Consider the following 27,258-nt stretch of genomic DNA (forward strand, 5'->3'; position numbering starts at 1 on the left):
TGAATTATAATCATCATTCACTTGCCATTCACTAACTGATTCTCTATTAAGAACATTTTGTTCATAACATTATTTGCATTACCTATACTAATAGTGTGCCGGTATTATTTAGCTCGGATTATCAATAAACTATAACAATGTTATTTATTTAGGATTCATTTTGTTTCACAATGATGTTAGGTTACTTTATCATTTGCATTCATTTAGATGATTCTCTTGAACTGATCTCTGATGTATTTAGCATTTCAATTTGTCAGTTCATGAAGTATTCTCTTGTTGACAACATTAAAAGAAATTGCTTTATGATTCATTCTGCTATTTCATTTAGTTATTTTTTTAAACTTCGTATATATAATTTACTCCTGGTGTTGAACTATTTATTCCATCAACCAGTGTGAAACTTGAAATATAGTAAATAGTTGAGTTGAAAAGATCTAATGAATATACAAATCTTGGCATTTCTTATGAATATTTGTTTCCTTCTACTTCTCTTAATATATTTATTCTTTAGATTTCATCTGTTGTTTCTTTGGTAAAATTCTTTTTGTAGCTTCTTATATTCTAATGTTTAAATTAATTCTTTCTGAAAGCAATTAAAATTCTTGAAAATTTTTGTATATGTAATCATCTCTTCATAGTCTTCAGAGTGTAAGATATTGTGAATGTTGCTGATATGAATCTTTTATGTTTCTTGCACTAATTTCTTATACAATTGGGTAGATCTGGAAATTTTTTATCAGTTTTCAAAGGACACATCTAAGTAATATTCAGCCATAGAAGCATGTCATTTATGTCCATGCCCCTGCACGCAATCTATCCCTGACAAACCTGTCCCCACAACCCAACTTCCTAACAATTCCCCCTCCTTTCACCAGGGTTCACTATTTGCTGTATTTCTCTCCCTTAGCATCCTCTCAAACCTACTTGCACATAATGTCCCTGTTGATTCTCTTGTCCACAACATATATTCCTAACACTCTCTCCCTCTTCTTGTGTCCACTCACTAAATTCTCTCCTCTCCCCCTCCATTGCCCACTCTCACAATCTTGTGAACTTACCATCTCACTCAGTGCAGTCCTTGGTCCCACTTATATACACCTCCCTGTAACTTTAACATCCCCCCCATTACATCTACACCATCTTCTCTCTGTATCTCTACTATATCTCTCTACTGCAAGACACTTATTTCTGTCTCTCTACTCATACTCTAACCACTCATCACTTGGCACAGCCACCTCCTTCAATACTCATCTCCTTTCAGTTGAAGGGTCTTGTTTTTCGAGTTACAGTATGGACTGGGTGCATTTTATTGTCCTGGTACAACTCTTATTTCGTACTAAGCAGACCTATAGCTCATAAGTAATCAATTCAATGTGTAGGTGTGATTGACAGATTTATATCTCTGCAATGCATGGCCTTTTAAAAAATTTTTTATTCAGATAAAGTTTGGCTGTCTGTTTTTGTATACTCGTAGGTTCTGATGATCTCCACAAAAGCTGTTCTTCAACATTTGTTCCTGGTAGTGTGCATGCTGGTACTTTTTGGGCATAATGAAATTATTGATAAGGCTGATACTTTTGTGTGTGCTTTTTGTGATGTAACTGAGTGAAAAGGATGGTGTTTGGGGTGATTGTACATAGTAGGATGGCAGGAACTGTGAGGGACTGTTACAGCAAGAATCCGCTTCTTGCATGTCTTGATGGCCTGCTGATAGTTTGTCTGGCTTGATGCAACATGTAATAATAGTTTCAAATTTTTAATCCAGGCCAACAAGTTCAAGGGAGGAATTAAGTTGATTACTTGAACCTCAGTGCTCAACTGGTACTTATTTTATCAACCCTAAAAGGATGAAAGGCACAGTTTACCTCAGTAGAATTTGAACATAGAACCTAAGAATGGATGAACTGCTGCTAAGGATTTTGCCAAACATTCCACCAATTCTGCCAGCTTATCACTTTGATGCAACATGTAATATTATCAATAAGTTTTTTTTCTTTATTCTTATTAGGGATCCAGGCATACCAGGGATAATCCAAGGTAGAACTAATGTATTACTTGTAACATCAGTATCGTTTCATTGTTAGCCAAATGGAGTACCAGTTTGTGTCTCAGTTCACTTTCTTTACTGTTTCCTATGCATGCTATGGAGTTGTGGGTAATTATTTTTTTGGGGGTGTTTCCCACATTAGCCCTTTTTGAGCAAATCTATAATAAATACAGTCTCTCCATGACCAACTTTTTCTTTCTTCAGTCATGTATCTAGGACAATAAAGTGGTTGGCATTAAGATTATCCAGTTGTAGAAACTATGCCAAAGCAGACATTGAGACTTAGTACAGTTGTCTACATCAGCACCTGTCAAACTATCCAGCCCAAGCCAGCATGGAAAACAGATGTAAAATGGTGGTGGTGATGATGTGATAGACAGTAAAAGGAAGGGCTGCTAATGTTTTAGTTACATGTTATATATATATATTTATCTTTTAGTCTTTACTTGTTTCAGTCATTAGACTACAGCCATGCCGCCCTGAGAACTTTTATGTCAAGTGAATCAATCGTAGTACTCTTTTTTTAAGCCTGGTACTTATTCTATCGGTCTCTTGGCTGAACCACTAAGTTACAGGGATGTAAACAAACTAAACACAAAAACACCCACACATATAGATATATATATAGATGTATATATACAATGGGCTTCTTTCAGTTTCCATCGACCAAATCCATTCACAAGGCTTTGGTCAGCCCAAGGCTATAGTAGAAGACACTTGCTCAAGGTGCTATACAGGGAGACTGAACTTGGAACCACATGGTTGAGAAGCAAGCTTCCTACTACACAGCCACGCATGTATACATATTGTCATTGTTTAACGTCCGCTTTCCATGCTGGCATGGGTTGGACAGTTTGACTGAGGACTGGTGAGCCAGAGGCTGCACCAGGCTCAATCTTATCTGGCAAAGTTTCTACAGCTGGATGCCCTTTCTAATGCCAACCACTCTGAGAGTGTAGTAGGTGCTTTTTATGTGCCACTGGCACAAGGGCCAATCAGGCGGTTCTGGCAATGACCACGCTCAAAAGGTGTTTTTATGTGCTACCTGCACGGGAGCCAGTCCGGCGGCACTGGCAACGGCCATGCTCGAATGTTGTTTTTCACATGCCACTGGCACTTGTATGTGTATCTGTGAGTCTCCCCACCTACATACTTTATGGTACTATACATACTGAATTATTACCTGAGTATTTCAGAGTGGAGGATGAAGTCATTAGCCCCTTGTCCAATTTCGTAGAGGGTCAAGTGCTGCTTTTTTTGTCTGGCTCTCCAAGTACAAAGTTTTACCAATATTTAACTCACATGCACACACACACAAAAAGTATATTTCAAAATATTCCAAATAATATTGCTGATTATGTAAGATCAAGCACTTTCTGCAGATAGCCAAAGTAAGCGTGAAAGTGAATAGTACAGTTCATTTCAATAAATAGTATTTAAAAAAATAGTAGTTTAAAAAAAAAAGGAATCTAATAAGCAAATCTTAATCCCCTTTTAATCTGTGGCCTTACAAATAATAACTGGGTATTTGTCATTGCCAGCCTAATATGAAAATAGCTTTCTCTTGTCATACCAGATCTACTCTAATTGAACATCCAAGACTTTGTTTTTTATTATTTTAGATGTGGAGGGAGCAAATTAATGATACATAAATGTAATTCATAATTCAACATCTTTTTGGTATGCTTAAAAGATAAATTCTCAAGGTATTATTATTACGTGAATTTTTTGAAAAATATTCATATAAAGTAATTACTTGAGGTGTGTCCTTTTGAAAATAAGAACAAAAATATTTCATTTATATCTCATCAGAACAATTACTATAAATAAAAATATTGATAGTTATGGGTAAATTCAAGTCTTTTATGGTAGTGCAGGGCTGGGCTTTATTACAGGAACACTTTTACTGTAGTGAATTTATTGGATAATATTTATAGTTTGTTTTATGGATGCACATACCATCTTGCTGAAGGGAGTTTTAAAAGGTTTAAGAAAAAAAAAACAAATTTAAGATAAACATTTAAAGTAACTGAGTTTTTTTAATCTTGTTTAAATATGATTTTATAGTCTTAAGATGGAAATTAAAATTTCTTTCTAAAAACCATTGTTTAAAGTTTTCACCATAGTTACTTGAGTATGTGTGCTACCTATATACATATATTACAGAAAGATGGAAAACATTTTGTGTACTTCTACCACTGGAAACAGATTGCTTCTTTCTTTAAGCAAATGCAGTAATTATGAGACATGCATAAGAAAAGTAACACTGTATAGGAATGAGACTTTGGCTGTGCATGCAGAAGACCCAAAGTGATTAGAAAGGAATGATCTGATGGATGTGTAACACTTACTTCTGAAATGATACTTGTAATTCTTACTTGGGAGAAATGAGAAGATGCCTATGCATCAACAGTATCTGGAGGTGTGTGTAGATAAATCAGCTGTAGTTTGGGCATGTGAAGCAAATAGATGGAGTACAATTTGGTTGAAAGGTAATATGGTTGGGAGTAGAGATGCACTTTGGAAAATTTGAGTAGTTGTGACTGGGACAGGCATAAGAACAGTTCCTTAATATGTTGAAAATTGTTTTAGTGGAAACTTGTCCAATCCTTTCCAGCCTGTAAAAAGAATAAATAAATAAATAAAAAGCGGATTGTGTGTAACCCATGCTAGCATAGCAAAATGAACTTTAAAACAAATGTATTGTGAAGATAAATTGTTTAATTAGCACAGCAAAATAACAGTTTGTATCACAAATGGATGGACATAGGATTTTAAATTAAAAAATGCTTACTGTATTCAAAACAGAATAGTAAAAACTTGTTAGACAGAAACACTGTGAACCATACAGGCATAGTTTTTAGCACATACAGTTGGTATAATTATGGATATTGTTTTTATGCAAAATGTTACTAGTTTTGTGACTGTTGTGATAGTAGTTTATAATTTCATATAGTGAAATCCTGATTTATCTTCTCCACTTTCATTTTCATTCAGCAAAATGTAATCTTGACATTTAACTTTTTACTTTACCTTAAGGTAATAATTTCCTGTAATCTGTTTCATCTTTTCAAAAGTTTTATCAGTTTATGAGACATTCTTCTTCATGAATTAAGTGTTCTTTGCTCATTCTTTTGAACTTGTTAGTGGCTTGGAGTAAGTTGTTTTTGAAGAATGTCTCGCTATCTTTTATATTTTAAGTTGACTATTTGTTTCTTTTGACTTTAACAGGAAATGGTTCTTGTTCATGGAAGATGACTTTTCAGTTTCCATATTCTTTTCTAAGTTAAACTATATTGTTTTGCCTTAAAGTGTAAAAGTCTGTGTCGTAGATGACAGGGACAATTTTGTCTTTTTAACCAGTTTTCTTTTTTTCTTTAGTTAGGTTGGTTCTGACATTTACTTAGCTTTCAATCTTTCTGGCAAGTATGCGCTTAGTTGGTGATTTGATTTTTGTAGATTTGTTGTAGATATTTCATGAGCTTCAAGACTTCTTCATTTTTATAACATTGCCTCCAGGTAAACCTGCTTATCCATTCTGTTATTTCCAGACACTACCAATAAATCTTTTTAGATTCTTTCTTGGAGATGTCCAAGTTCTATTTGGTCCTCAAATGAACACATTATAGGTTTTTACCATCTTTGTTCCTCAAGTTCTTTAAAACCACCAAGATCTAGAAAAGCACTTATATAACTCATCTGTTTCATCTACAGTTACATTAAATTTTTTTCATGTGCTTCTATCTCAAGCTTACATAGAACACTAATAAATAACCTCAATATATCAATATTCATGCAATCTTATTTACTTGTTGCAAATTTTCTTAAACTGCTCTTTTTAGCAGCTAACAGAAATTTCTTTGCAATTTCATTGGAACTACTCACTCTAGTTAAAAGCAAAAAATATGCTTTGCACATGCGAAAATGTGAAACTCTGAAAATCACATTCTCTAATCATTAATGGTGTGTACATGTGCATGCATGCATGTTCTCATGAGTGTAAGGAAAAGCATGTTTTCAGCATCCCCCTCTCTGTAGAAATATTACTTTTATTTATAGCAGTTGTTCTGATGGTTTTTGTTCTTGTTTGCACCAGCTTTTCAATGAAAACAGCCTAATTCTGAAAATCAGACTTTTTATTCGAATTGTATATGTTCCCATATACAATAAACATGCATGTGCAAATGTGTATGATACAAGTATTACACTTGATAATATTTTTTATGAAAATAAATGGATATAAAATTTATTGGCTTTCATGGAACCAAATCTAGTTTCTTCCTTGGCATTGTTGCCAAGTCACACTCCCAACCCGAGAAAGACCTAAAAGGTCCTCTTGAATTGGTAATATATGTTGGGATACCAGTTTTAAAAAATTATAAGAGAATGAAATGAATTTTGCTGTCTGAAAGAATTGCGGGAATGTTTTGTGTTTCTTACTCTGAATTCATACTTACATTCTGTACTTCAAACATGCTGATTTTCAGGTAAATTTTCACATAATCTCATATGAACAGTGAATTTACAGAAATAGTGGTACTAAATGCATTACAATGTTTACCTTAATCTTTATTAGATGGAGTACAGATATTGCTGTTTGTACCAACTTTGTATTTCATTTCTCAAGAGTTGGTAAAATAAGTTCTAATATTATCCCAGAATCCTATCTCCTAAATCAGTTGCCTGGGTGCTTAGCCATAAAACTTCACTATTAATGTATGAATTGAGAATTACTATAATAAACTAGAAGAGCACTCTGAGAGAGCAGACCTCCTTCCAAGCAGCTCATTTCTATCCATATACATGCCTGCTGAAAATTGCCCAATTTCCCAAACCAACGCCGGCAAAAACATAACCTCTTTGATAGGGTTAAAAAAAAACAAAAAACACAGCCATATGATTTTTAAAAAAAAACCTTTAAAAACAGGTATCATTTGAAGCAGTTATAATACATCAATGACAACAGCAAGCTAGTTTCACCATACAACTAAAAAGAAACAACAATTACCTAAAACTTGAGTGACACACACATAATGCGAGTAAAATTACTAATAGAGAAACGAAAATAAACTTTGGAAACAGCAATGCCACCATAGGTTACGTTGAAATGATGAACGTGTTTTCAAGGGAGAAAATCAAAGAATGTAACATTGTAATACTTCATGTAAAGTAAATATAACAAATGAAAAATCCTTCAAGAATCCATAAGAATTCTTGGATCACTACCAAAATTTAATCATCTGTTCTTTGTGTCATTACCAATTTTTCCTGCAAGTTTCATCAAATACCGTTCACAACTTTTTGGGTTATTTTGCACACAGACAGACAATCGGACAAACCAATGCTGATGAAAACATAACCTCCTTCCTTGGCAGAGGTAAAAAAATTACTAAAGATGTACATAAAGTAGGTATTGTTTTATGTACATTTAAAGTTTGTAACAAGACTTTAATGGCCGATAATTTTCTGGTATTAGGAAAAGAAATCTGGATGTGACAATCAAAATTTAATGCAAATCATAACATTTTTCATTATATTAAGTTTTTGTTTATGGGCTAGACAACAAATTGAGTTGGTTGAGACCCCAGCTGAGATTTGAACTAGTCTAAAACCACCAAGTATTATGTTTCCATTAAGTAAAAATTGTTGCCTTAAAAGGTATTAATATTGATGCAAACATGGCTGACTTTGTTGAGGAGGTAATCTTGAAAAAAACTGAGTTTTCCCATCAAACAGTTAGTTTGAAGATTCTAGGAGGATTTAACAACAATTAAAGGACTGGTGAGAGCCACCTAATCACTTGGTCTCTCTTTTATTCTTTCACTTTTAACCCCTTCCAGATAGATTTAGCACTGACAGTCTGTGCTGTGTACCAGTATTAGGCCATTCAGTAACTACATAATTTTTCATACAAGAATTTTAGTGCTTTTACAGATTCTTCTCAGTGTGGTATGTTTGAAAATACAGTACTGCAGAGAGCAAGACATTGCACTACTCACATTCAAAGTTTGTTTCTTTTCACACACTGCACTGCATACATAGAACACATCTTCTGTTCAGTCAATAATTGGACGTGGTGTACCAATTTGTCACAGTGCAAATGTGTTTGATAGGAGTCCAGGCATCATGAAAAGTCTCGGAGACTGGAATGGTGTGCTCAATGCATCCACATTGGGGACTCATTCTGGGCCACTCCATGAATCCATTACTTCGGGAAATTTTCCTTCTTCATCCAGCAAATAGTTTCACCGGTATCATGAGACCTCCCAGCATACGCAGCCAGTGGTTCATCAGAATCCAAGGATGAACTACTGTCTCTCAGTTCCTGCTGGCTGTCGTGATTCATCACTCTCACTGTTGGATTCTTGGTAGTCACTCTCTTGGCTCAAATCATAATCTGATTTATCATCATCATCATCATGACAGGAACACCCTGATGCTGGTTCTTTGTGCCTCTGAACTTCACGTTTTGGAGAAATACCGATTGTGAGAAAATATGTAAAACGTTGAATAGCAACATTCATGCTTTTACAGATCACTTTGATTTGTGAAACTGAGCAGAAGTATTATTCACTTTTGTAAGCTTCTGAGCAGAAGTAATATTCACTTTTTCACACTAATAACTGAGATACGCGTGACTACACATCAGTCACATTCATCTAACTTCATCTGTGGTCTTCGCATAACAATAACCCCCCAAAAAACAGCTTATCCAAAATTCCAAACTGTGAAGTAAGTTGTGTCCATATCTATCATCCACTGTTATCAGAAATTCCAAACAAAAATATAGCCATCATCCGCTGTTATCAGAAATTTGTAACGGAAATGTAGACTGTAGCCATAGCTGCTATGCAGCTGTACACTAATGTGGCGATGGCCTCCACTGTCGTCCAGCCACATGCAGTGTGTCAATGTAACCAGTATTGCTTCCCGTCTCCAAGGGGTTAAGTAACATGTTTATGTTGTAGCTGACAAAAGTTACTTTTACTTGTGGTATCCAGTAACACAATTATATGTAGTGATCCATTTCCTTGCACTGATCTTCATTACATTATCTGGCAAATTATATATAGGTTTCTAACATTATGTTCTGTGAACATTGATTCATTAATTTACTGAATGTAAATGTGTTAATATGATGCAAATTAATAAAGTATTTGGTAACTCAAATTTTAGTTTGGTCATTGTCCACATACACACAACCTTCCTAACCTGTGAACAGCCTAAGAATATATGACTAACCACCACAGTGAAATCATATAGCCTTGGTAACAACAATATAACTCAGCAGATCTGCATTTGGTCAAATAGCCAAAGAATACATGAATACCAGTTCATAAAATTTTTAAATTCTCATGTTTTGCTCAAAGTTTCACTGTACACGATTTCTATAGAAAGTCTTTCTTCATTATTTCCCCTGCTTGTTAATCTGCGTGACTTTGTTCATATCCAATAATTTTCAAGCACTAGAAAAAGATACATATAGTTTTTCATGGCTGAACACTGGCTATGGTATGTGTATCCTTACTTTATTAAAAGTCTGACCTTGTGTTACATTTATAGTCATAGAACATGATAAGCATAGTGGAAATTGGATCCTTTCCATTTCAAATGGTAAATTTGTGTGGCTTGGTTTCAATCTAACTATAGATATTAACACTCATAATCGAGTTATTTTTCTAGCTTCAATAGTTAAGGACCTTGATTCTGGTTCCATTTTAAAGTTCTTGTTGCATCATAACTGCTCCAGTTTTCAGACTTAGAATATGTGGTGGCATTGCAGAGGAGTGTTCAGCTTGTAGTTGATTGTCACTATTGAAATATTTTGGAGAATTACCTGTTGGTTGCAAGATAATCTGTTTTTGGGTGAGAGAATTACACCTTATAGCTTCTCTTCCTATGTTGCATTATTGAATAGAAGATCAACTATTGATCCTTCAACACATAATGTCACTTATTTCCACATTATCATTGGAAAATGGCTTTTTTTTACTGAAGCAGTTTCATTTCCAATTTGAAGTAACCAGTTTGCCAAGTCACTTGGCTGTTTAGTGGCGTGCAAATTTTGAGATTGCTGATATTCTTTGAAATGTGACTAGCAAGTTCTTGTGACCAGCAGAAGTATAGGCAAAATTTGTCTGAAGTCTCCATCTTGTAGGGCAATTTTGCCTCTACAAAAATTGTCTGAAGGGGAATTTTTCTGGATCTCTTGGGCTAACTGTAGATACATAGCTAATCACATTGTGATTTATTTTTATTCATATCTGCTTCCTATTTCTTTCACTAAATACATAAGAGGGAGTTTCACAGTACATAAGATTATATACATTTACTTTATGGCTATTCAGTTTAAGCCATGCAGTTAAAATATTGGGTCATTAAGAATGAAATGTCTGATTTTCTTATGCACCAAGTTTGACAGGCGTTAACTCTTATGTTTGATTCTAATAATTCTTTGTTTTACAACATTGAAGAGTTACATCATCACTTTTCAAAATGTAATTCATGGTTTCTGATTATATTGTGAGTTTTCTCTAGTAAATCAACTTTTTTGAATCCATGGATTGATTAAAAATTTGTGTTTATGAATATAAGTTCCATCATGGAACCAATGCATCCCAGACAACTTGAAACATCAGTGAGGTGTTTGGTGAAGATGGGGCAAATGAGTACACTGTATGTCGAGAAGTTCTAGTCTGGTGACTTTATTCTTGAAAATCAGCCCCGTGGTAGAACTGAGACCAAGGTGATTATGGTGAGCTGGAAACTGCAGTGGAAGCAGATACATCTTTATTCATGAGTTAGCAGCAAGGTTTGATGTTTCGATTCCAGCTGAACAAATGGGTACCACATGAACTGAACAAGCATCAGATGACGTGTCGTTTTGAAATTTGTAGTGGAAGCAGATACATTTCAAACTACACGTGAGTTAGCAGCAAGGTTTGATGTTTCGATTCCAACTGTATTGGACCATCTGAAACAAATCGGCAAGGTAAAGAAGCTGGACAAGTGGGTACCACATGAACTGAACGAGCATCAAATGACACGTCATCTTGAAACTTGCTGTTCTTTGCTGTCACAGCATAAAAGCGAACCATTTTTGCATCATATTGTTACGTGTGATGAAAAATGGATTCTTTTCAACAATAGCAAGCATTCTTCATGGTGGTTGGATAGGGATGAAGTACTAAAACACAATCCAAAAAGAATATTCACCAAAAAAAAAGCTAATGGTGTCTGTTTGGTGGTTCAGCACTGGTGTCAGCTACTATCGCTTCAAGAGACCTGATAAGTCAGTTACAGCAGATGTATACATCAACCAACTGGATGAAATGATGAGTGAACTTGCAATTAAACAACCGAGATTGGTCAATAGAGACAGGCCAATTCTCTTGCAGGACGATGCTCGACCACATGTTGCACAAAGAATGCTACTCAAGTCACAGCAAGTGAACTTGGAAGTACTCTGTCATCCACTATATTCACCACTAGGCATTAGACAACATTTTGCAAGGAAAAAACTTCAAATCTGAAGAAGATGCGAAAACAGCCTTTTGTGATTTCATCACCTCTTGCTCTCCAGAATTCTTCACTGTTGGCATCAAAAAGCAACCAATAAAATGGCAAAATTGTGTTGATAATTTAGGTGTATATTTTGATTAACTGCATTGCTTTTTGTTGGGATAAAGTAAAATAAACTTTTAGTTCAAAATCAGACATTTCATTTTTAATGACCTGATAGTATTACAGTTGTGTTGAGCTTCAATGGCTTGATGAACTTTTACTTCTTTGAAAGTACATCATTAATGATCTTAAAAGTTGATGTATATACTCTGTAAGCTATGTGACAAACATCTTCAGTAGGGGGCATGTATCTATAAGTAAGATATGGCTTTATTTCATCTTGCTGAACTTGTAACTTCATTTCTCTCTCAAAGTTGTCTGTAACAGCTGACACAAAGATAGCTAGAGCATTGTAAGTATCTAAAAGAAACACATTCATATCTTTTGTAAATGTATTTTAAAGACATATTTGATATTTTTTGCAGATGAACATATCTCAAGATTAATGTGAGTCTGACACTTTTCAGTAGTGTGTGTTACATAGTACCACATAGTGATTATTAACGAAATGGCATCCAACTTGTACTTTAAGCCTACTATCTTGTCTGAGTGTAAAAAGAATCTACTTTGTTTCGTTTGACCCATACCAGTAAGAAAAGTGGGCGTTAAAATGATAAAGATGATGTGTGTGTAATTTGAAGATGTTGAATCTGTATTGTTATTCCTTTTCTCATAGCATGACATGACATAAGTAGCCTTTCTCTTTATATTAGGATTACTTTGAGGATGCATCCAGCTTCATCATAAATTTGGTTTTTTTCTTCATGACTTTCAGCTAATTTTGATACTATAAATTTATGCTATATTTATGCTTTTTATCATAATTTTGTGTTGAAAATATTAAACATTTTCAAGCAGTTAGTTGCTTTTAAAGAGTTAGATAATAACTCGCAAAAGTAATTTTTTTTTATCTATTTTGTTGGATTTCTTACTCTTCTGGGGATGAGATATTGTTCCAAGTATATTTCTCTTTGTGTGTTCATTATCATTGCCACTTTAAAGATATTTTTCTATACTAAAGATATTTTTCTATACTGGTTGGATTTGATGTGCACAGTATTTACTATATATCATTTTACCCTTGAGGTTTAACCTTGAAATTTTTAACTTGACTACTTCTTTCCTTTTTCTTTCAGTATGTAGCACTCCTCCATTTGCATCTCCTGTCCCTATGAATGCATTTGCCTTTCTTGTATATATTGCCGATTGCTTGCAATGCCCAAGCACCCTCTCAGTCAAGTTTTACCTTAAATATTCAACAAATTATATTCAACTTCTTTCTCTCTGCTACCATATATCTTCTGTATTCAATGCCTATGTCTTATAACTGGGCAGCATCTGTCTCACACATTTCATACTGTCTACCTAAAGTTCTATCATATTAATCTAATGATTATATACTATAACTATTTCCATCACTAATTAGGTCACCTAGGTAACAAAACTACTACTCATAGTGACTCATTTGAGCAGTTCATGAACTTCTTTTCATGAGTGTTCTCTTTGCAGGTATACCTTTTATATAGTATTGCTCTGTTTTGATACCTTTGTTAAGGCAATTTCCCAGATGTATACGTTTAAAAGATTGTAAAAACATAAAAATATTTTGACTCCTTAACAATCTATGTTTAAATTAAATAACTAGCAGACAAGAATTTATCCTATTCCTCCCTCTAATTTTTTCTTTTACTAAAATGTTTATGATCAATATAAATCATATTCGTGTATTTTTTTTTCCAACATATCCTTCTGTTTACATTTAATAGTAGTTGGTTTTGTTACACTTGGCATCAGTTTTATATAAATAGCTTTTAAGATTGTATATAATGGAATATAACAACAAATAGAAATTCAAGTCATGAGTCAGCTAGTCATCAGTGTTTGCTCTCTAATCTTGATTTTCTGATTACCTCTTTTCAGCTTAATTACTTAATACTACTTATTTAATTCCTATTATTGTATCTTCTCCTTATTAAAGAATGCTGCTCTCAAATTACTGTTTAGCATTTTTATTGCTCTTTTGTTCTAGCTCTTTATTGTGTTTGAAGATTTACTGAATACATTATTTCATAGTGCCACTGAGCAGCCGGCACATTATACTTTTGATATTGCAAACTAAAATACAAAAATCTTAGTATGAATTGTCTGATGTGATATGGGGGAAATCTGACTTTGTTATTAGTATTATGTTACATACATATGATTTGGGAAAGTTTTAGATTGAAAAGTATGAGAGATTGAGTAGATGATTGTAAGAACCCATTTGGAAAGCTATGGACTTGGAAAGTCTGCTGCACCAGTTATTGGGTATGACTCCTTCCTGGACAACCTGACCAACTATACAGGTGACTAGGCCATATCCCACTCTGTCAGCTATGATAGTAATTCCTGATGGGCCAGCGGCTTTCCCTATCTTCAATCCTCAAATATACAATGCACACACACACACACACTCACACTCACACTCACACTCACACTCTTTCTCTCTCTCTCTCTCTCTCTCTCTCTCTCTCTCTCTCTCTCTCTCTCTCTCTCTCTGTCTTTCTTTCCCTCTCAACTATCTTTATTGCATTTCTCTTTACTATCTTCCTCACTGCAATATACAAACAGTTATCAAGTGAGAAAACTTCTCTGGTGATGTCAGTCTAAGCTTTACAATATTTCCCTCTCTCTGAGAATCTGCTCCAATCCAGGGAAATACTGGTTGTATTTCATCCTCTATAAAGGTAATCTTTCTGACTTTACCAATTTAATAACTTACTATCCATCATGGAAATAACCATAAATAATAACCTTCTTTGCGTTTCTTTCTTTTCTCAACCAAATATATAAAACACCAGATATCTCTTGTTATCGGAAAATTCTGGAAAAGTAATATTGTTGCCCTTGACATTCATAAACTTGCTGATCTATGGGTTCTTTTTGTCTGTTTTTTTTTTGAGCAGGGATTGTTGTCTAACTACTCTATTGCAACATGCATTGAAGCAGTTTTCTCCAACCCACATTCTATAAATCTAGAGTACCTCAGGAGTAGATGGTCTCTCACACTGTTCTGTACATTAACAAACTTTTTGCTTTAACCACACTCTCCTGTGCAAACAATGCCATCTATCATTCCTTAGTTTTCTATGCATTGAATTTAAAGTTCCACAAACTGTACAAATGTTAGGCCTCACAATATCTGACCTCTCATGGCAATTTTACATTAGTAACAAAGACAAACCTGCATCTCAAAAACTCTCTCTTCAGAGCCAGATTACTTCAGTAACATCAGATGATCCCTTTCAAAGCATGTGGTGTGATCTACTTGTACTAGTTACAAGTGATTGTATGTGATTGTATTATTGATTCTGACACACGGACATTCTAGACTATAAATGTCAAACACCTGATTCAATTTTATAGCAAAAAAAAACATTTTTTACTTTTCAAATATTTTATGTATTCGGTGTTGGAATCTGACCAGAATTTCATTTAATATCTGTTTGATGACTCAAATTGGTACACCTCAGGGAATCTTTTTGAACATCAGCTGATGAGAAGAAACTTATGAAATCAAAAACTAAAGGATGCAAGCTCTTTCCACTTTGTTTATAAATGCTGAACCAGAGAGAATCCCCTCTGGTCTCAAATTTAGATGTGTTTGTCTGACTGAATTCTAGTGATGTGCAATTTTGAAAAGTTTTGCAGCTGAAACAGTGCACACTTTCTATCAAACATTGATCTTAAGAACTGTTTGCATTTATTCTATTTCTGTTCTCACTCTGAGGTTGCTTACTTAATAAGACTGTATATATAACATGGATTAATTTTTCTCACACATCTCTGCATACAAACATTGCTAATGTATATTCTTTTCTTATATTGTGAAAAAAAAGTTATAATGTATTCTTGTCCAGTTATTTTGACCTATATTATGAACGTGGGTTCTTTAAGAAATAATTATCTTATCTGGTCTGGTAGATTTTGTTTATGCATCAATCCAGCCCACAAGATCTAGTTTGTTTCAATCCAACTCACAAAACCAAATGAATTTGACAACCCTACCCTAGATCATATATAAATATATAAAAATAAGAGCAATTCATTTACACACCAGCCCAGAGACATACTGTTTCTTCTACCACTACTATAATGGATTTGCTCTTCTTAACTAGCAAGCTATATACCATTTCTGCCCAAGTTCAGCCATTGTACTCCTCTTTTCCCTTTTAACATTACAATGCTACTTTTTAGAACCTTTACCAATTCATTAAATCAAACATTATATTGATATCAGCTAAAGTGACAATTCATTTATGATAATTGTTGCACTATTGTCAAGAAATCTCATTTGTGTTGGCTTAATGATTGGTATACAAATTTAGAGTTTTGCGCTCAAATCCTCACAGATCTGAAGGAAGCAAAAAACGTATCTGTCAAGAAATTCTTCATTCAGCTGCAGAATTCCCAAAGGTCAATATCAGCTCTACATATGATGCACCATACCATTCAAGCACTTGATCCTGCAAATTTTGCAATATTGAAGTTAAACAAGTAACTTCAAATGGTTTAGCTCACAAACAGTTACTCTCTGAAACAAATTTCTGTAAAAGCTGTAATAAAGATCATTTTGATCTAATCAATAGCCTAATCTGATCCTTGTCTAGTCAAGCAGTTGTAGTCACTAAATGTGGCTTCTAATACTGTTGTCTACATATGATGTCTTCATTAAAAAAATTTTTTTTTTACAAAAAGTTTCCAAAACAGGAGAGGCAAAAAGTTACTTTTTGATGAATTAAAATTTGCTTAATATATGAATAAATTCCTTTGTTTTTCTGTAACCAAATTTATATAATAATGATTATATGCTGAGCTGCTGTGGTTACTTTGGTTAATGTGTGCCACAAAAATACCTCAGTATTCAATTATGTTTAAAACTACTGACTGATGTCCAGATCTTTGAAAATATTTTGGCTTTAAATTTGCTGAAAAAACTTATGGAAAAAGGTAATTGAAATTTGAGAGATGTAAAGAAAGGAAGAAATGAATTGGATGCAGTTTTATGTTTTACAACCTAAGATTGAACACTGCTTTTACAATATTTAAAAAACAAAAACATTCTTTTTCCTATCTTCTCTATGTGCATGACCCTATAACTTGAGTGCATTTTAAACTTGTCTTGTGGCTTACATCACTTTCTAAATTAGATCTGCTTCCATTATCACCTGTTATCTTCAAAGGTTCTAAAAATATGTTTAGTGCATTTTATTTGGGAAAAACAATGTAGAAGAAAATTTTGAATAGCTATGGTTATTGTAGAAGAGGTTGAGAAAGTATTCTTCGATGGTTTGCCAAGGACCAATTGTTTGGTTTAAGATTGCATTCTCTTAGGATTATTTTAGAGCAAGACTATTCATTCTTTAAAGAAATGAATTTTCAATATTCCTTTATTCTTTTCAGTCATTTGACTGCGGCCATTCTGGAGCACTGCCTTTAGTCGAACAAATCAACCCCAGGACTTATTCTTTGTAAGCCTAGTACTTATTCTATCGGTGCAAGTCATTTCAGTTTTGGGCTATTCAAGATAAGACTTGGATCTTCATTTTGTAGCTGTAAGGCACTGAAATACTTTTGAGTTCTGAAAAGACCTGAATTTCACTTATGATGGACATGTGAGCACTTTAGCCAAAATATGTAAAAATTAAATTCTCAGTACTTCCTATACTTAGGTTTAAAATAGTTGCAACATTTATCAATTCTGTTAGTGCAGTAAAAGCATTGGTTTGCTGTCTAGATAATTTTGAATTATGTAGGATAAATTCCTCAAATGGAATTACATTTTAGTTCTTCATCAGGTTTCTTGAAAATTTTGATACAAAAAAAAAAAAAAAAAGGTGGAGAGAAGAAGAAAAACAACAAAAACAAGCTAATTCCAATTCTAACATTCTTTTTATATTTATATTTTGAAATTTATTTTTTTATAAATATTAATGACTTAAGAAGCAAGACTTAAATTATTTCATTTTTAAATATATTTTCTAATGCTTCTTTTTTTTCCCCTTCTTTTAACTATAGGTAAGTTAAGATTGATGGGTATGATTAACTTTGCGTTACATCTCAAGCAGTAAGTACATTTGAAACATTTGTTTTTTATATAAATTTCTGCCAGTTCTGTGAGGGTTTCAAATTAATTATTAGATTGTCTGTGTAATTGTGTTGACATATGAGAGAGTGCTGAAAAGTTCCTGGCGTTGGGTAAAAGAGAAGACAGGAGAATCAGTTAATTATGACTTTATTCAACATATTTCTCTCTGATTCACACACTTATTGCAGCAGTCCTTCAGTTTTTCTCAGCCCTGTAAAAGAACTCGGAAGGTTGGACTTCCAACCAGGCCTTTTGCAATACCCTTAAAGCCAGTAACTTTTCAGCATGCCCATGTATACCCACTGTTTGAGAGCTTTACTTAATTTTGAAAATAGATCTTATCCAAAGTTAGTCACTTTTTAAAACTGTAAAGAAATAAAATGTCTTCTTAGTGTGATGTTTGTCTATCAGTGTTCGACTCTACACCAACTTTCTAATTAAATAATTTGGCACAAGCAAAATATATTTTTATTGTTATAATTTCAATGGATTATGAAGGAATGAATGTCTCACACAAGACTGTTGCACCTTTGCAAGTTTCACTTGAATGCAGTTTTAAACTCACTGCTAGTTGATGAGTTACTTGAAATAAGTCATGTAAAAATTTTGACTAAATCAATATAATAATTTCTTCGTGATTTTCTTGTGTGGAAGATTAAATTGATCTTGTATATTAACTATTACTTATTTTGACCTAGATTAGTGAAACATTCTGCTTAATACAATAAATTACTCAGTTTCTTTTCTTTTTCTTTTTTTTCCAAGTCAGAATTGCAACAGTATGACTATTTTTAAACAGATCCTTTTTCAAAGGAATTATATTGTTTTAAAGTTATATATAATTAAAAATTGGCTTTTAATAATTGTTCCATATTTTCTTGATTAGGGTTGTTGAGATAATGAAAATATTGAAAATTTCATAACTAAAAGAAGAAATGTGTAGATGAAATTTGGATGTCATTTTGAAATAGGTGTTAATAATATATTTCTTTTTATGAACAAATCAAGTTAGATAATTATTAAAATAGCATTTTCTCTAAATTGATAGGCAAATGAAAAACAAAATAATTTAGAGAATTAATCAATGAAATGAAAGGTTTGAAAACTGGCAATAGCTTTAAGTATGAGAATCTAAATTATAATTTAAGAGGTTTACTCAGAAAACAGATATGCCATTTTAAAGAACTAAGTAAATTCATGTGATTGTGCAAAATTCATGTGATTGTGCTTTATATTGGATATAAATTATACTTATTTTGGAAACATGAAGTAGGATGTCAATTGTTAATTAACTTATTTGTTCCAAAAGACATTTTAACATGCATACAGTCTTTTGCAATTTATTAACTATCCTCATCTTCAACTCATATGCATATTTGCCTTCATTGTTTTTAAAACTACTGAAGGCCGAAGAATGGAGCAGTGAAGGATACTGATATTCCAATTTGAATTCAAATATCCTGCCTTCCTCACATTAATTAAAGTTGATAGAATATAGGTTGCAAATGTACAGGGATTGACCCAGTAGAATGTACACAGCTTAGAAATGAGTGGCTTTATACCAATTTAGGAGATTATTTTCAATACTACTTCTAAATGAGTTATATGCTGTGCCTATGTATATCTGCATGTGTGCACACTCTAATTTTATAATCTTCCAAAAATATCTCACATTGGAACAAAAAAATACCCAATTATAAAACTAAAGTACCTGACTTCAAAATGAATGACCACCTACCTGCTCAGGTGAGGAGCATAATTTGTTGCTGCAACCTTCATAGACCTTGTCACTAAATGTACACTCATTCCCAAGCATTCAAGCATTTACTGATGCTTTGAACACTGCTACTTGCTACACTTTCCAGCTTAGTCAAAAATAGCAACAACATCAATAGACCAATTATCCTCAAGTACTGTACAAGGATGGACACCATCCTGCTTCCTTGTGCCTGCATATACCTTAGGTATATGCAGACACAAGACAATGGATAAAAAGCAACATACTTAGATTATGTGACACTGCATTCCATACAATAAAACAGTGAATGTTTGAATGCACAAATTGATTTAAGTGAGATCATAGTATATGATCTTTGGTTAACAATAAGACTACTCAGTCAAAGGTAGCATGGAATTATCTGATTTCTAGAGGGTCTTTTTCACAATTTATAGCATTTCTTTTTTTTCCCTTTCAAATCTAGTGTTGGTTTTGATGAATTTAATTTCTGTTCTTATATGTTACAAGGAAGTAAGATTTGGAGTGACCCTTATATATGGGACACTTGATATTTGTTTTACAGAATTGGCACATAAAAGCACTCATTACACTCTCAGAGTGATTGGCGTTTGGAAGGGCATCCAACTGTAGAAAATCATGCCAAATCAGACTGGATCCTGACGCAGCCTTCCAGTGTGCCAGCCCAGTCAAACCATCTAACCCATGCCAGTATGGACAACAAGCATTAAATGATGATGATGAATTAACCATTATAATTAGCAGGTTAATTAACTTACTTCACTTGATGTTGTTCATTTGCATACAGATGTTTTAATGTTAACCATGCTCATAAAATTATTACATGAATCTTTATTACATTATATCAGTGGTTCTTTACTGGGTGGTAACATGTTCTTGGGAACACTGAGATCAGAAAGGGACAGCAAATGTCAAGAGGGTGCTATGGAGGTGTTGAGTGTTTAGTGGGTCATTATTTTTGTGAGAGATAAAATATTTCAACCAAGTATAATACTTATATTTTTAAATAAAAAAAAAAAATAAAAAATTTTTTTTAAAACTTTGAGATTAAAATATGAATAGAACACTGTGTTACCAGTGAGCAGAAAGCATGAGTGATGTGCTAGTGTCCAATATTCACAATTAGCTACTTTTTATATCTAAGCTGTCCTTTCAGTTCACCCTTACTTGGGGATTTAAGGAGAGAAACTGTGTTTGGCAAAATGCAAAGCAGCATGTGCAATTGATGTTGAAGTTAATGTGTAATGTAAACAGTAATTTCTGTAGAAGAGTATATTTATAATGTCGGTAGAGTAAGTAGACAGGTTATCAAGATAAGCAGAGTGAAGAACATTTTTAGTAAACAGGGATAATGTTGGTGGCTTCCTTTTGAATGTGTTTGTTCAATATCCATGGCCTATTGTGTTTTGGAAGACCTATGGTATAAAGTTGATAAAATCTTTAGGAGCAATATACAAGCCTCTCTCTTTAGCTACGTAATGTTTTGTTCTACTTTCGTATCTTATTGCATAGTCTGCTATTTAGAAGTTTGTGGAATGCATTGTGGTAGTAATGACATTTTTGTTTTGTTGTCTAGACATTTTTTTTATTAAAGGTTCTAACGGAGGAGACTGGTAAAATAAAATTAGTTGACACTGAATTTATAGGAATCTGATTTTTCTTTTTCCATGCTTCTTCGTATAAATACTGATTCTAACATATATTTGAAATATGTATTATATTAATGGTACTTTTACATTTTCACATAAAATAAAACTTTTACATGGTTACAAGGCAGTAACCTATTGATTTGAGAAAGTTTCTGATTAATGAGCAAATATAATGATATCCTGGGTTTAGTGACTTGTGAATACTGCAAATCAGTCTCTGGTAAAGTAATGCATTACTGAAAACTCAAACTTAAAAAGAAATATGCATCTAAGTGAATGTACAGCATGACAAAAGTGAACAACAGAATGTATTGTCAGGAAAAAGCATGGTATTGTATAACAAGCAAAAATGTGGCTTTGTCTGCTGGTGTACCAATACTGATAGGTATCTGAATAAGGCACTCATTTAACAATATATTCAGTTTGTGGTTTCCAAAACAAGAGAGGCCATTATAAAGAAAATGTGAGAGAGGATATTACATAAAATTAACTGAAAGAAAATATGAGAAAGTATTTTTATGTAAGCAAACATGCAGAAGTTGTGAGTGTGTCTCATTAACTGATGTGAAGTCAGCTAGTAATGAAAACAATCTAGCGATAAGATAATCTCCTCTGTTTATATAACATCAGATAGGTTTCAGAAAATGACCTGTCTTTAGAGAACATGCCAAAAACAAATTAAACTACGAGTAGTTAGTTATTGATTGGTTAAAATTGGCGTTAAACTTAGTTACATGTTATGCAGAACTAGACAGGCTGCACATGTTGATTTTTGTGTGATTTTGACAGTGAAATAAAAGTCCAATGGTCACATGATATGCAAAATAGATTAGACATTGTGAGATAATTGCTGTGCCACATTTTTGACAAACTGGAAGAACTTTTCCCCTAAGGTTATTATTATTATTTATTTTTTTGCATAAAGAAAAGCAATCAGTGATTAAAAGCACTTATTGAAACCACCCTTATTGTTTGAGACATTTGATTTGCAAAAGGTGTTGTCATCTCTGCATGTAAATTGGTAGAGAAAAAAAAATAGTTCTTGATTAAAGTTTGCTTGTTGGTCAGTGAAAATAGTCTCCCTTTGACCATGCATAGTGATGAAAATTAGAAGTCCTATGCAGAATGTTGAATAGACCAATATGGAGTGCCTATTCAGTATGGAATCTCTTAGAATTTAGATTGTAATTTATTATAATAGATTAGGTTTTTGGCGAAATCCGGGATGTGTATGCCTAGTTAATGCACATTTTGTGATGGATCAAGTACTGATGTAAGGTTAGTAGGCATAATCGTCTGGACTGGTAGCTTGAAGGTGCCATACTGCAGTTCTCTCAATTTCCTCCTTTATAAAAGAGCATATTCCCAGTTGCATGAAAGAATTATACATATACCACTGGGTGTGTACATTTGGGCTTCATCAGCAGCCTCGTGTTGATGATGGAAATATTCCTCCAAAGCAATTGTATAAGTGAGTTTCAAATTGCCATTCCCTATCAGTTGTGATGGTAACTAGCGTGCTATACCCCAAAATATAAGAAAGTGCTTAATGATAATGACGTAGAAATGTACCTTCCTTGGTTTTTTTAACCTGCAATGCAGTTTCTGACCAGTTGTGTATTTTAGTTAATACTGGTCAAAAAAATTGATACTGATTTGCATTTGATACCACCTGGATGAGGTAAACAATGTAGCAAGTTGAGAATCGAGTGATGATGTTTTTGAGGTACATAAGGGCACTCATGGTCTGTTGATATCACACCAATAATATTCAGTTGAAGGAGAAAGTGGTGCTTAATGGAAAATCAAAGATGACAAACTCTATAGATTAAACAACTTTTTACCATCTATGTGGCCTGCTGCTACTTGTTCTCAATTGTTGATAGCATAAGTTGTGTGTTGACATGAACATGGGAAAATGCATTTGTAGCTGTATTTTTTAGTCCTTTAACTGGTGCTACATGAAAAGCACCCAATACACTCTGTAAAGTAGTTGGCATTAGGAAGGGCATTCAGCCATAGAAACTATGCCAAATCAGACAATGGAACCTGGTGCAGCTCCTGTGAAACCATTCAACCCATGCCAGTATAGAAAACAGATGTTAAATGATGATGATGTTGACATACAATCCAGAATGTCAGTCTGATTTCATCTTTAAGCAAACATTTATAGTTCATAGTCAACCTAAATTGTAAAATGCTATCCATCCAGTAAGCAGTGAAAATGCTTTAAGTCTCAGTTAACTGCCTGTAATTCGCCATCAAAGGTATTGCAGCTAGATTCAAAACTGAATCAACAAATTGCCAACAAATTGAGTTATGGATCAGTTAGTCATCAGACATAACGTAATGCATCTTTCTAGAAGCCCCAGAATGTTCTTTTACAATAGGCATGTTTTTAGTGCCAGCTTTGCAGAGTACCAAGGACACAACTGGGCGAAATGTATCTCCACTCTTGCCAGACCATGTTGCACACAGACCAGCTGATTCATTTTCACACGTCTCACCTCTTGCCTCAGTCTGTGACTGCCTACAGCTAAGCTAACCACATACTCATTTTGGTGCTTTTAACAGTTGTTATCATGACTCTTTTCTCAACTTAATCAGCAGCTACAGTTCACTGTCTTGGCAGCTTAATTACAGAGCCTTTTTAATCAACGATTTGTAAGAGCTACATAATTGTCCTTGTGTGTGTAAACTTTGTTGTCACAATTTTAATTCATGACCAACATGGAAATTATTTGTGCAGTAAACTAAAATTCTATTAATTATTCACATGTGTTGTGCATTCATTATCTGCAACCTGAAACCAACTTAACTATCAGCATTTCATATCTTTCCTCCTTTGTCTATCACACACTATGTGACAGTACTATATTTGGATTTAGCTGGTTGTAGACACTTGGAGAAGGAAAATGGTTGCTACTTGTTGAACTTCTATCTTCTCCATCTGTGATACATCTATCAGTAAACTTGGTGTTTCTGTTTTGGGTTGGGCAAGAAGAGTACCTTTAGCTAATAATATCTTTTGGAAGGCTTGACATTCATTTGCATCCAAAGTAATATCTTGGGGGGGGGGGTTGTGTGTATGTGTGTGTGCAGAATACCAGTTAACAGTTGAGTGATTTGTGTACAATAAGGACTGAGTCAGTAATAAAAATTTAGACCATTAAATTCTCTGAATTTATATAAAGAAGAAGGTGCTAGAAACTCCTGAATAGCTTTGATTTTTCTTAAGTAGGCAAATCCCAACTTGGCTGTATTTCCAAGAAATGTATTGAGGAAATACAGCAGACAAACAAATCCGCTGACCCCGATAGCACTTGTTAAAGTTGACCTTATCCCACTAGTCTTCTCATGAGTAAATGAAAATGTTTGTCATGCTCTTCATCAGTTGAATTGGCAAGTTGATCGTTAATTTAAGCATACAGGAAAGTTAACCCTTGCAGAATATTGTCAAAGTACCTTTGAAAGTTTTATGTAGCATCTAGAAAACCAAATGGTATGTGCAAAAATTTGTAGCATACAAATGATGTGGCGGTGGCACTCTTATGGATATTTTTGATTCTAAAGAGATCTGATTATAAGCTCTGACCAGATTTATTTGGGAGAAAATTGTTGAACCTTAGAAGTAAAATCTTGTAGATTAGTATTGTCAGGAACTGTGTTGGCATTCAGTCACAAAATCACTGAAAGGATGCTGGTCACCTGATACTTTTTGGGGAAACGTGCAGGAGTGATGACTAGTTGCTTATGGAACTTTTTATGATGCCAAGCATGTCATTGAACTTCTCCTTAGCCATTTTAAAATTATCCAGAGCATGGCATCAAGATCTAGATGTTACAGGTACTCCTTTAGTCTTGATATGGTAATGCTGTTCATGGCTGTGTGGTAAGATGCTTGCTTCCCAACCACATGGTTCCGGGTTGAGTCCCACTGCGTGGTACCTTGGGCAAGTGTCTTCTACTGTAGCCTCAGGCTGACTAAAGTCTTATGAGTGGATTTGATGGACATAAATTGAAAGAAGCCTGTCATATGTATATATATACATATATATATATATCTGTGTGTGTCTTTGTGTCTGTGTTTGTTCCCTCAACACCGCTTGACAACTGGTATTGGTGTGTTTACATCCCTGTAACTTAGCAGTTTGGCAAAGAAGACTGATAGAAAAAGTACTAGGTTTAAAAAATAAATCCCTGGGGTTGGTTTGTTTGACAAAAAAAACCTTCAAGGTGGTGCCCCACCATGGTCACAGTCATATGACTGAAACAGGTAAACGATAAAAGATAAAAGATTCTTTTAATTTTGTCATAATCAGGATATTGAATATAGATATTTTTGCATAAATTTCATTTTTACTTGTATTTTGCAAGAAAAATAGGTCTTACTAAAAATGCCTTGAACTATAAGGCTGGTTTGAAGAATGAATAAGGTGTGGTTGTTAAACATTGACAAGTAAATTGTTAAAGAAAATCACCTGATTATAGGAGTGAGGAAATAAGTGAAAATAAATGTTCACCTAAACATTCATAGCTTTCCTAGAATTAGAACCAACTATTTCTCACCATAAATAGTGACAGGAAAGTGATCGACAGCAGTAAGGGTTGTGGTTTCTTAGCAGAAATTTGTGTGGTATATAGGACATTCACTAAAATACTAGTGTTAATAAAAGAACATTTGTAATATACTTCTTTCACCAATGTAGAATGGGTAACTAGTGGTGTTACAGCCAGTTAAATTGGTCCTTATTTTGGTCATGAATCAAAAGTTTTTAGTAACAGATTAGGGTCATTCTATGCAGCAGCAAGAAAGGTTTCCAATTTCTTCAAGGTGGAGCTGTGAGCATGTCTGATTTCTTGAGCTATATTGGGGTTGGAGGGTGCTCACTATATGTGCAAATTGTGTAGCTTTGTACAAATTCAAACAGTTTCTTCATGAACTTGAGAGCAAAATGGAGGCAGGAGTTAGTGCTGATTGGTGCCTGTAAATCTGCAGTCGTCACCTCTGTAACAAATGAGTCAATATCTAACTGGGTCAAGCAAATTTGAATTGCATGCAAATTATGTATGTATGAAATTCAAATGGAAGAAAGAGCATTTTTGTGGCTGAGGCAAAAAGAAATTAATAAGTTCTGGAATATCAACTTCTTTCACAAGGTTATTGGATCAAAAACACATGTTCAAATGTAGGTTGTTTCTAATTATAGCTTTATGCATGTTGATGAACACTAATTTTAAAATCATTCTCACTCTGTTATGGTTGCCAACAGTAGCTTTTCTTTTTCCATGCATCATATAAAATGTAACTCAATATATAGTTCACACATATATTTTATTTACAGTACTTCTACATTTCACATGAAATATTGCAAATTAGTTTTTTGCAGAAAAAAAAAAAACTGTACTGGAAAGTCACTTATATGAATGAACTATAAAAGAAAGGATAAAGACAACACAAGAGAGTGACAATGTTAAACAATTACTGTATTAGCTTAATGCTTAAGAGGAAGGGAAAGAGTCTTAATGTTTTGGGCATTAGTTCTACATGAGAAGGAAGCGAAATGTACAAGGGGACTGAAATAAACGTCCCAATTTGTTACATTTGGGACAAAATGAAAGTTCACCACAAATCAGATTTTATTTTGCTGTTATTTTAGTAAAAATGTTCTATTTTTTAATGTAAAATAGAGTAATATGTATCTATTTCATTACTCTTTTTTTTTAAATCAGAGACTGTTATAAAAAAAACTTCCTAATACATTCTTTATCAATTCACCTAGTTTTTATATTTCTCTATCACAATTACACATGGGAGCATTATACATAGTTTGATTTTATTTGAAAAATTGAAATGTATCACGAGTTGAGACTAGCTATTTCCGAGTAACTAAGGTAGTATGCATTATTGATATTTTATTTCTTATAAATTTATCAGAAATCACAACTGCATACTTGATGTTGTAAGTGGTATTTGTTATAATTATTTGTGTGTTTTATTAAAAAGTAAAGATGATTAAATCAAATTCTGTTTGTTGAAGCTTATCAATTGGTA

The 27,258-nt window shown here is 33.6% G+C and overlaps 1 protein-coding gene across 6 annotated transcripts in view; it reads left to right on the forward strand.

The window, feature by feature from the left end:
• The window catches only part of LOC106883364 (PH and SEC7 domain-containing protein), a 178,129-nt gene that overhangs the window by 20,450 nt on the left and 130,421 nt on the right, over window positions 1-27,258 (forward strand). For 2 of the 6 annotated variants that reach the window (XM_052968271.1, XM_052968268.1), the window contains exon 2: window positions 17,729-17,777. The exons of 3 other annotated variants lie outside the window; for them this stretch is intronic. The gene's annotated coding sequence lies outside the window, so the exon portion shown is untranslated. Of the gene's footprint in view, window positions 1-17,728; window positions 17,778-20,098; window positions 20,299-27,258 lie in introns of all 6 variants that reach the window. One more of the 6 variants, XM_052968270.1, reaches the window with a different exon arrangement.

The sequence above is a fragment of the Octopus bimaculoides genome, chromosome 5 (genome assembly GCF_001194135.2).
Source record: "Octopus bimaculoides isolate UCB-OBI-ISO-001 chromosome 5, ASM119413v2, whole genome shotgun sequence".
Lineage (NCBI taxonomy): Eukaryota > Metazoa > Mollusca > Cephalopoda > Octopoda > Octopodidae > Octopus > Octopus bimaculoides.